Source organism: Cinclus cinclus, chromosome 6 (assembly GCF_963662255.1).
Source record: "Cinclus cinclus chromosome 6, bCinCin1.1, whole genome shotgun sequence".
NCBI lineage: Eukaryota > Metazoa > Chordata > Aves > Passeriformes > Cinclidae > Cinclus > Cinclus cinclus.
The window spans coordinates 2,321,582-2,334,395 of record NC_085051.1 but is presented as its reverse complement, the minus strand read 5'-3'; positions in this window follow the sequence as shown (position 1 = coordinate 2,334,395).

Genomic DNA, 12,814 nt, shown 5'->3' with positions numbered 1-12,814 from the left:
ACTCTCATGACCTGTGACAGGACTTGAGCAAATGGCAAGAAGCTGAGTTGGGAGGTTTAGCTTCTTCACCCAAAGTGGGAATGGGCACTGGAACAGGCTGCTCAGGTAAGTGGTCACAGCACCAAGCCTGTGTGAGTTGAAGAAGCTTTTGGACAACTCTCAGGCACACAGTGGGATCCTTGCGGTGTCCTGTGCAGGGCCAGGAGCTGGGCCCAGTGATTCCAATGGGTCCCTTCAAACTCAGCATATTCGATGAGCAAGGTCTGGCCATCCAGGTGTATAAAAAAAGTTATGGCCTTTAAGCCCCTGCCTGACACTCCCCATAGTCAGAGAACTCCTTGTGCCTTAAATCTCTCCTTGAAGGAATATTTTCATGGTTGCATACAAAAAAGCGAAAGATTGGACTGGAACAAAACCAATCTATTAAAAAATAAAAATAATTTGATATCTGTGGCTTCTTAGTTTGAAAGGATCAATAAAAAACCCCACTGACAAGAGAGGCTGGGTATTCTGTGATCCTGAAAATGGCATGCAATATGAGTTATAAAAATTGATAAATGTGCACTAACCATGTTGCATAACCCATTAAAGTACATATTAGGTCAAACGTGTATTAGCTTTGGTTTTCATATAGAAATAAAGTCAGAAAGATGAAACTAAAATGATCTCAAAAGACAGCATATGTTCTCTAATGTAATTTGGTACTTTCTTTCTGAAAGTGTAACTTTTTTCCACTCCATCTTCAAACAGACAAGAAAGAAATCGGCCTGCTGCTTTAAGGAAGAAATAGAAAAAGAAATAGAAATAAATAGCCCCAAAGCAAAGCTGCAAACGTACCTAATTCTCTTTCCCAGGCCAACAATCATTAGAGTTATACACAAATCACAGGATATTTTTGTAGCACACCCTACCTGGTACTGCTCTGGGATGTGTGTAGTGCACAGCCTATGCAGTATTGAGGCAGTTCTGGTTAGCACATACTGCAACCATGGACTGTTTGCAGAGTGTCCAGGCATCTGTAATATTTCTGTTCAGACAGTAAAGTCACCTTTTTATGAGCCTGTTCCTCCAATTCCCACTCAAAATAAAACAGGTATCTTGTATATCACATAATTATGTACAGGGCTATTGAAAACTGAACAAGCAAATAAATGTAGCAGAGATCTTGTGAGGTGGTGTATTACAAAAAATCTCCTAAAGCCCAAAAAACCACATTGAAATATTACACTTGAGAGAATGCCAAGAAGGATGTTCAGGGGTTTTAGTCCCTTGATTAAAAGATTAAATTGTATGTCTCATAGCTATTAGATCAACAGAGGTAATTAAGATCTTTTGGAAACTGGTGAGTGTTTTTAATTTTTATTTAAAAGCTCCTATACAAATCTAGCCCTTTACTTCAGTTAGCCTCAGATAATGATAATGGATTTCTTCAAAATAATCACTATTGATCTCTTTGCTCCAAACTTCTTTAGCAGCATATATTACACTTCTCTGGGTAAAGATATACAGAAAAACTGTATCATTTGTCTGTGCTGTAATATAAACACCTACCATTGACGAGATGCTCAAAATAATGAGCCCTTTGGAAAAATTAGTTTAAGAATTCAATAGTCTTCAATAGAATTAATTCAAGAGAAATCATGAACAGCTTAATTTGCTCCACACCTCTTCTCTTATTTTCTAATCACTCTTTTTACACTTGTGGGCAAATGATTCATTCCACAGATGTAGCTAAATGAAGGGTAGTGAGTGCTACTTACTTGAACAGATTTTTCCTATAACAAACACAGTTTTTCTGTGTTTCTTCCCCCCAAAAAAATCTTCATTTTTGTCCTTGTCTAGGATTCAGTACCATCAGTGATGTCAATGGAGCTGTGACTGTAACTTCTGGTTCCATCAACGCAGGGCATGATATCATTCTATTTGCAAGGCCTCCTTTCAGCCATACAAAGAAAAGTTTTGAAAAAATTTTAAAGATTTTAAGCTTTCATGAGGTAAAATTAATCCCAGGTAAACTAGAGTTTCACTTCCAGTGGTGGAAAGCAATTTAGTAGAGGAAAAATATTAAGTTATTATTTTATTATCTCTCCAATGTTTGAATTTTTAGAACATTAAACTGAATAATAAAAAATCCCCAACATGTATCAAAAGTGATTTCTAGATAACAATTCCACAGAAAGATTAAATATGTGGCCTGAACAAACTGACAACTTTTATGAATAAATTTTGATGAACTGCTTTTTTCTAAGCTTTGGGTTTTTGTCGTTATGTGAATTTTGATGCTGTGTTAAATCTGGAAGGTCAAAACCCAATTATGCTGTTGAAGTTACAGCTTCTCCAACAGTCTACTTACTCCTCTGAACTACAGAGAGTCAAAACCAAAACCAAAATCTATTTTATACGCAGAGGAAACATAATATACATTGCTGGTACACATTGCTGGTACACAGCAAGGTCTTGATTTTATTACTCTGTGCAAATGCACCAGCCATTCCCTGGCAAGTGAAAATTTGCACAGTTAGCTTCTCTTAGCAAGAACACTGAAGGAGAGGGTAGATCTTTAGCCTGAAGTGACTGATGCAGGGTACACAATAATTTCCCTCAGGTTTTCTGATGAATTTTCACTCAGAAAAATGATGCAACCTCGCTCTTCATCTTGATCCTATAGCAAATGGAGGCTGTGCTTGGAAAAGAGAAAGGTTATCAGGACTGATGCATTATTCCATTTCAGCATTGTCTCAGGACAGATAAAGCAAAGGTGCTGAAATACAGAGAGAAGTTGTAACAACCTTCAGCTTGTGAAGGGAGATAAACATTAACCAGGGCAGGAGAAGAAAGAAGAGGTGGTGGGGAGGAAGGGAAAAAAGGCAGCCACAGGTTACCTTTTCAGAAGACATTCTGGTTAAGGACTCAACATTCCTTAACAAAAAAAACCAAACAAACAAACAAATCACTCACATTAACTCATCCAAGACCCTGATCTTCTCAGTAGTTTCAGACCAGAGTGCCATTTGAGGATGAAAGATCAGCACTGTACTATTAATTGTGCTGGGCAGAATCACTGAGGTTCTTCAGCAGGCTTTGCTTTCTGAACACAAATATATACAAAGAAATTGGGTGTGCAGTGGTATTTCATGGTAGATGATCACATTCTGATAAAGGGTGGTAGGTGAAAAAAGAACCTGCTATACTACCTAAGTTTTGCTTCCTACAAAATTTAATCTAGTGCATAACAAAGCAGAGACAATGTTAATCAGGACAAGCTGGCCCCAACAGGCTATGTTTTTCCTTATGTCACCTCCTGGCAGTTAAAATATGTTGAGAAATCCTCTTGTGGGATAGGAAAGGGGAAATCCTCTGGTCTTTAATGTGGGTCTTTGTAGACCCACGAGACATAAATGCTAAGTATGGAAACCAGAATTGCTACCTGCCCAAGGTCACTCATCTCGACCTTCATTCCTAATTCTTGTACAAGCAGGGGCTGGTGTGTCTACACGGAGTGCCACATGCCACAGACATCCTTTAACAATCCATACACTACTCTGGGTGTTTCTCTAAGGGCCGGATGTAGTTCAGCTCCACACATAGGCTACAACAATCCAAGTGCTTGTGGCCATACCTCAGCAAGATCTATCACATGAAACAATACAACATATACAAAAGATTAAACCAAATACTTTAATTGAACCTGCTTAAACAGTTGACACAGACGTCTGAGATTTAGCAACAGATTTATATAGCATCTAAGAGAGTAGCACCACCATCTTCTCACACGTCAAACTATACTGATGGGAGCAACCTGAAACTAAGAACGTTCACCATCAGATGGATTTAGATTCATGTCTCTAACACACCTACTGGCTCACAAGCAAAGCATTTTTCACAGCTCTCTTCTCACTCCTCTATATACTTATTGACTTTATTTAGGTACTGTTCACCCCAATCTCAGTTTGGATGAGGAGGGACAATATTTGTTTTGTCATCCATTACTTCTCATACCTCATGTGTCTAACTCTTGCAGACAATACCCAAAATACAGCTATATACACAAAAAAAAAAAAAAAAGGCAGCCAAAGACCAAAGGTATGACCCTATATTTCTTCTTTCATACTGTGCCTTTTTGTTTTCTAATCTATTTGTGTCTTCTGGTCATTAATACTAACCTTCATTAAGATTTTACTTTGTATTCTTCACATCCTGCTATCTTCCATACAACCCCTGATTCCAGAGAGTTTAATCATATAGTTAAAGCCAGTGTTTCAACTTCCATCTCCTCCTCCCCTATTAAAAACAGAAAGCCTCATCCAAACAAACAAAAAAGAAACCTGAAAACCACATCTGCTCCACGAAGCACTCCAGATGCAATGCCTATTGGCCGTGCTGCAATTGTTCTGTGCCACTGCTCATGCCTCAGTAGAGGCTGACATGCTTCAGGGCAGAAATTCCTTTGTCTGGCACATCTACCTTTTGTGAATCAAAGAGTACCCTTGGAGGTGAACACAGGGCACTTGATGCAGGTTAAAAAACAACCAACCAACCAACCAAATACACACACACACACACACACACACACACACACTCAAGAAAGCCACAAAAACAGAAACAAAAACCCCCACAACTCATACAAACTGGGTCATCAGTATAGATGTAAATTAAAGCCTGGTCTCTGGCAAATAAAATTGAAGGCTTTCCCTTGCACTGGAGAAATTTCAGATAGGCAAAGACTATTATATTCACTAAATCCAACAAAATTGAGGGATAAGAGGTAATTTACAAGATTTGAGGGGAGAAGAGACTGAGTTTAGATCCAAATGTCCCCAAATTTTGAAGGAGTTCAACCCTAGATCGGTACCTTGCATTCCATGGTAACTCCAGTGCATGTAGCTTCCTCATGGGTGTTTTTCTGTACAGAATGCACAAGTAATCAAATCCATCTGCAAGAGAGAACTTTCATTCTTCAGCATTTAAAGTAGATTAGGACTCCAGGTGGGATTTTAAAAGAGGCAATATTTAAAAATTAGCATATTTACCATAACCATTTTAAAGCAATTTGCATCCATCTTACAGGTTACACATACACTAATGTCCACCCATGTGGACACATCACTGCACTAAAGAAAGAAAAACTGCGTGTGTCTGAAGAGTAGTAGGCAGCTTTGATAGACAAGTGCTGCAAGGGCAATGGGGCTCCTTAATAAAAAGTAACTAAAAAGACAAGCCGGTAGAAGCAGTTGGACAGTTGCACTGCATGCTAGCACAGTTTGATCTTTTTCATTCCATTAGAGGTAAAAACCACAGCCCTCAAGAACCTAGAAATAGAGGCAGAAAAACAGATCCATGGCTTTGCTTTTTGCCTTCCTGGGAGAATTATGTTCCACTTTTACAAACAGAAATCCAGCAAGAAGAAGGAAGCTGAAAATACACATTTGTTTTGATAAATTTATTCACATGCTGAAATAGTACAATTAAAAATGTTTTATTTAATTTAATGAAAAAGTATTCATCTTTTTGATAGGTGATAATTAACCATTATTCTGTCATAAACAGAAAAGAAAGATGTACTTATGTAGATTTAACTGAGCATTGTGTTAATCACACTGCAGTGATTCAAAACACAAAACCAAAGCAAAGTTTCTTCTACAAAGTATTCCTTTTGCCAAAGAAAATACAGCCTTAGTATTCCTGAAAGCCAACGCACAATCACACAAATAAACCTTCAGCTCAGTTTTACCACATCCACTTTGATTGAGTTTCACAGCCAGACAGAAGCTGATCAATTGTCACGATGACAAATATAAGTAATACAGTTGAATATTAAGTCTTAAAAACTTCTCTGTGCGTACAATTTCCGGAACTTGTCGGCAGTCCTCCAAGTATCCCAGGCTTTAAGTTAGATAAAATTGTGTGTTGTTAAACATCCATCTTAGCAACAGATAAGGCACAGACCTTGAGCTCCACTCAGTCAAAATATTAGAATTAAAGTGGCGAGAAACAACAAAGAGGAGGAGGATTTGTCCAAAACACTCAGAACTGCCAGGCTGGGGAGTAGCCAACACATCTGTACATTTGCCTTCCCAGTAGGAAAAATATGCAGTTTATCTTTGCAAAAGAGCAGTAACCACAGGTTAACCACCATATACACTGCATTCTTCAAAGTGGCAGACAAGGCTTCCCATGAAGCAACCAAATCCAAAGGTAAGGATGACCAATCAAGTAAAACCTTTTTCATATAACATTTCTACTTAAACAGAGTTAACACAGACAATGGAAGGGCTCAAATGTACTACTGTAGGCAGAGTGAAGAATAATAAAGTTTAGGCATAAAGATATTCCAGGTCCTCATATGCATAGCTTAATTTTTTTTGAGATGCATTTTCTCACTTTTCTCCAAGTACATGAATACAAATGCTGCATACCTTGCATAATGCAAAAGAGGCTGTGAAGGACTTAAATACTGTACATAAATGCCTTTGAGTGGGTACACTAGCATAGCTGATCCTATAAAAATCTATAAATTAATTTACAGGCCTTCAAGAGTCCAATAATGGCTCCAGTTCTGCAGCCGTATGATTAATATCACCAATCCACTATTAGATTTTATTTCCATCCTATTTAGAGAAAATATACAAGCCAATCTGACCCAGTTCAGTCTTGCTTGAAACCTCCAGAGAATTATGCATAGATCTATGACATGAAAAAACCTAATTCAAAAACAGATTAACATGCAAATCTGGTTTGAATTATTCACTTTACAGCATTTATATTTTTCAAAAAAAGTTGGACAACTCATAGACTGTGCTTAGAATAGGGCCTGCATATCTGCATTGCTGCCTTTCAGGAACAGCTACTGTAACATTTTCCCATTTTCTTAAACTAAATGATGTATGAAAATCATACAAAAATCGTGACAGATGGATTTTTTTCCCCCAAAGGTAATGCCCTGTTAGATAAAGGAAATAAGAGAAAAAATAATTTGGACTGAAGATCCCTTTCTAGAAGTAGAACAATGGCAGTTGGGCCTGCAGGGATACAACTCTAATGACTTTAGCAACTTCACTGTGTACATTGCAGTTCAGTCACTTAAGGCAGTGGAACAGCCCTGCCTTTAACTGGAACTGGGTAGGAAGTTTTCATTCAGTCAACACGTGCAATAAAAATGAGCACCAAGCCACAAAAAGGAAGGGGGAAAAGTGATTTTAAAAGAATTCAAAGTCATCATCTCTATCAGCCTAAGTAAGTCTTGGTCTTTCTATGATAGTACTTGGTCTGTATGACACTGAACAATTTACAGTAAAATTAAGGGGTTGGGGGATAAGAGATTATTGAATAGATAAAACCATAAAACTATCAACTACGGCTGTGTGAATATTCTTTCAAAATTCTTACCTCTCCCCCAATATCTAACAGGAAAATGTCTCATTGAAGTAAATACATAAATAAATTTGGTGGGGAACTTTTCTATACCAATCTGCTGTCTGCCATCACTCTTTCTACATCTTCAGTCTTGAAGGTGGTTTTGGATACAAAAAGACAACCAGACCCAATGTCTACTCCCACCCAAATCACACAGAAAATCAAGTATTTGTAAATACATATTTATACACCCATATCCACATACCTCCCATGTATACATGTGTGTATGCATGTACATAGGTTGCATGTTTACATACGTGTAAAAGTCTGCGTGTGTATACACACATGCAGAGAAAATTTGTATGAGAATATAGAGCAAAAAAATGTGAGCAAATGCTGCATGAGTGTTGGTTGTGGTCTTCTTATTCTATACCCAAAAATCAGTAGCCTATGTGTATTGCACCTGAAAGCACAATATATTTGTTTACTGAAACTGCAGAGACCCAGAAGATCTCAGAACTTGAGAATGGAGAATCTGACATAAGGTTCACAAAATGGATGCCTGTCCCAAACCAAAATATTTTTCAGAAAAAATCACCTCCTTCACTTCCTCAAGGACTTAGTTAATCAAATGACTCTTCATTGTCTGAAACATAACCAAGTACTACACCCCAAGCTGTGAAAATATGAGAATAGAGATGCTCTCATTGAAACCAAAAACCTAGGCTCAACAGGCTAAAGCAACAGGGAAATAAAGACAGCGCATAGCCCTAAATAGGCTTTGCCAGACAGAAAACCACTGCTAGCACACATTACAGCTTGCGTGAAGTAGCTCAGATAAGGTGAGGCTGAATCAAGAGAAGGCTAAGGAAAATGTGCAGACCAGTTCAGAGCTACCTTGGTCAAGTGTTCTTGACCAAAAATGCATTCACACTGTTGTTTAAACCATTTTAAAAATGATGAGCTGTGCAGTATTAATTGCGATTCAGGATGCCAACAGTGTCTTAGATATCATTCTCCATAGATGCCACTGCCATTTCCAGTTGGCTAGAGGACAATAAACTAACAATGAGGCATCATGAGGAATTAGGACTGCATTTGCATTGAACAGGAGCCAAACTTAGCACACCCAGTACAACCAGTGAAAGGCTTCTCTAGATCTGATCTGACTGCTCAAAGAATATCAAGGTGTCTACGTGAAACTGGATCGAACCCCATCACCCATCTTCTTTCCAAGCTGTGCATCATACCAAAAGACTGAAGACTAAGTGGCATTTTCTGGAAATAGTCAAATTTCAGATGGACAAATTTCAAATTCTTTCTATTTTAATTTCTCTGTTAACTTCTAAATACAAGCGTCAACATCACTATAGTGAGCCTTGTTGAAGTGAAAGACAGCAAAGGTTTATTTTAAATTTATTTGTTGCAGAGACCAAGGGGTAAATTTAGGATGGAATGTTTTCGTAGAGACAGTGGACTCGTGGAAAGGCAAGGGAGCATTGGGAGTGACCTTATCTTTGAAGCTGTGCTTTGGGAGCCGCAGAGCACAGCCTGGCAGACCACAGAGGATCCAAGAAGGGCTGCCCTGCAAGCTGCCAGGAAAAGCAGGGAATTGCAGCAGCCCACGGGAACTTTATCCCTGCCTCAGAGCACCAGGGAACTCTCTGTGTAGCTGTAAGCAATCCCTGAGGTATTAAATGTTCAGCTGTGAGCAATCCCCCAGGTGTTAAATCCTTGTGTGGGGCAACCTCGCATGTTTCTGACAGACCAAAGCAGCCTGAAAACAAAAACTGAGATCCCAAGAATGAAGAGTGTCACACTCACAAAAAAGTTGAGAGTTCTGATAAATGGCACTGCAGGCATGCAAATCCGAATAGATATTAATTAGCTATTTTGTTAAGTTTAGTGTATCTAGTGGAAACCTAGCCTTGTGAAATCAGGAGCAATTAAGAGTACAGGTGATTTCCAAAGATATGTCTGCCAGTGGCCCACATGTTTTTCCTAAGTCCTTGTTTAAACATCAGCAGCATACCTTTCCAAAATGATAATACCCACACTAAAATATTAATTACTGAATAGGCTTAAGCCACATACTCAGTAATTTATCTGCTAGAACAATTATACCTCTAATACCTTTATTAGTTTAATGAAATGAGTTCCAAGTTAAAGGCTGAAATTCTTTATCTTTTCTGAAACATACAAAGCCAAAATGGAATGTCCTATAAATATTAAAATACAGTTAGTAGTAAAAGTCAGATAGTTCAAAGTTAAGCAGAATGATCAGTTGTCCCAAAGCACTGATACACATATTCCCAGAAACATCTAAGAAACTATCTGTTCTAACCTCCACTGAGCAGTATTGTTGCTAATTGAACATGGTTTGTTCCATCAGATGTGTTCATTTATTCTAAGAACACCCTATGGAATATCAAATGTACTAAATATAGCTGTCAACATTAAAAGCCTGCAACTGGAAAGTGCTATTAAAGAGCTAAGTGTACTTCACTTGGCATTATAAAACCAAAGCCCTCTTTAAAGATACATCATGCTATTAGAGACTATTCACATTAGTGCAAAAATCATCATTCTTCATATATTTTACAAGGCATGTCTAGGCTACTTCCAGGCTCAAGAGTTCCTCAATTTCTCTCACATTTACTGGTAATTACATAAATGAATCAATAGTGTTTCAAGGAGGACAAAGAGAGAACTGTAGCAAATCTATACACTTGCTATCCACTGCAAACCAGCTGTGTCCAGGTAAAGCTTCAAAACCAGAAATGATACAACATCTGTAAATGCCAGCTTCTTAGGCTATTGAATTGCAGGGTCAAGGTGCTATAAATTTTCAAATTATTACGGGCTTTTTTTAGGAAACACAGAGATTCCTAGGAAAGCTGCTGGTAAGTAACTCTGAGAGGGTATTTGCCTACCTCGGTGTAAATACACAGGATTCATGCTGGGAAGGAAATAATGCAGAAATGGAAGCATGAGAGAATCTAGAAATAACTAAGCCTGAGGAATATTTTGCTAAAATCATAAGCCTTGTCCCCATGGTATAAGCAAAACTCCTGATTACTTTCTGAGAAGCCTTTGCTTCTACCTCTACAGTTCTTTCCAAATTAACAGCACCCTAGTGATAATGTTTGAGAGCTAAATTAAACGTGCAGCTGGCACTTTGGTCTCTGTCAGAGAAGGCTCAGAAACACAGTGGAGGCTTTAGTCATTGAAGAATACTGTAGTTAAACACCCTTAGTAAATGTAATAACATAGAATATTTCAGGTAAATTATATTCATTTACCACAACCCCTACTACATACCCCTCTGTTGGTCCTAAAATGTGCAAGATTCATTTCAAAGACATGATTTCAAGCAACCTGTTGTTAAGCATGGCAAACAATTTATGCATCTCCCTTAACTGCCCCTTCCCTTCTAGTGTGTGGGAATTCATAAAATTTCAAACATTTTATTTCTACCCTTCAAAAAGCACTGAGATCTCTATCTTATTCTAAAAGTAAGTCCAATTAAACATAAGATTTTCTTCCAGACAATCTCACCCAGAAGTCTTTCATGAACAACAGTCAGTTCTCTCTTAATTATGAGGCAGCTACTCAAATTAGAGAGTAAAATCAGCACCAGTACAAAACAACAGTCCATACATTCAAATGCAGGCTGCATAACCCTGAAGAGTCTCAGTCCCAACAAGCTAGATAAATTACTAGATCACCTATTACAAATCAGTAATGACAACCTCTCAGAAAATAATATTTTCCTCTTTATACAGACTGGGTCAGTTTAAAATACCATGAGCACAACTAGAACACTAATATCTTTTCTAGAGTTCAGAATACTGTTTGGCAGAACACTAATAAAAAAACAACTAATTCTGGCCTTTATCATAACAATAGAAACATTCATGTTAATAATGTCAGCATGGTATAAAAGTGAAAACATACCCATAGCAAAACACAATGAACTGACAGAAGGAAAACTAATTTTTTTCTCTAGATAAAGCCTGTGTAATATTCATGCCTGAAGTTAAACACCAATATTGTTCTTTCAACCAAGACTTATCCAAGAAAATTATTATTAATAATAATAATGAAATAATAAATCGATTGGGAGGAACAAATGGGCACTACAAAAGTATGAACTGTAATCCAGAGAAGATTTCTCCATTGTTTACTCTGCAAAGCACACATTATTAGAGCCAAATCCCATAGGCCTTGTTTTTGTCAAGTTCCCACCAAGTTCAGAAGCCATTTTGCCTACTTTTTTCTCATCCAGGAAAGATAAGTGCAAGGTTTTTGTGACACACAGCAGAACTCTCTTATGGAGCTCATGGTCTCTTTATTATTGCTGGCTGTCAGAGAGCAGTGACTTCTGTATGGCCGTGGTTTTCCCACTGCAAGCACTCGCTGAGGAATAGTCAAACTCTGATTAGATATTACAAAACCTTCTCAGAAGGCTTTCTGAACCACAGCCAGCAGGATTCCCTGCAGCATTAAGGCCAGCCTTGCTCCCACTACAGTCTGTGGGACTTCTGCCAAGGATGTAAGTGGCATTATGACTGGTCTCCAACAGCAGATATTACCCATCACTCTCAAGACTTGATTAAAGACCTACCCACCTGCAAATATACAATAAATAAAGAGCTTAATTGCATAATTCATTAGAAGGCCTCTTAATCCACAATAGACAACACCATAGGTTTTAGGTAGCCCACATAAAGCAAACTATTCATTAGATCAGCATTTGCTTGATACCAGTTTAAAGGAAGATTGCAAAGGGGTTCCTTCGAAAGATACATATTTTCAAGAACCAGAGAACACAGCAGGAAGAAATAAAGTGAAATCAAAAGAATACCACCACAGACTAGACCTAAAGGCAGAAATAATTTCATATTCTGTACACAGCCTTCAAGCAAAGGCTTTTTTTACAATATTTCACAAAGGGCAGTGATTTTGAATATTAAGTACAGTGCTGCCACTACACTTTTCTTTTTCCAAGGCACCAGGCAGAGATGCAGCAGTGTACACAAGTGGGGTGTAAAGTCAATGGGATTACATTTTCCTAATTATTTTCTGCTTGAGGTTTACATCACATACACAAAATGAGATCAGCCGGGACTTGCCTCTCTAACAAATCACTCAGACTTAAACATTGCTCAGATAAACAAAAGTGGGGGGGGGGCGGGGGGGAGTGGGCAAGGCTGAGAAAAGGCAGAGAAGTGCTTCTTCAGTCACAGTTGCAGGGAACAAAAACCTGGAGGGGGAAAAAAGCTGTTGGACCGCCACCAAATCTCCCCCCACTAGAGACAAGAGCCCATCTGCTGAGCTCTGCAACTTAGCTTTAACTACCATTCAACTCGCGTCTCCGCAGAGATCAATCTACAGAGCTGGCAGATGGACCCCTGCTTCCCTGAGTCGCTGTGTTATTTGTTTAATAAATTTAATTAAT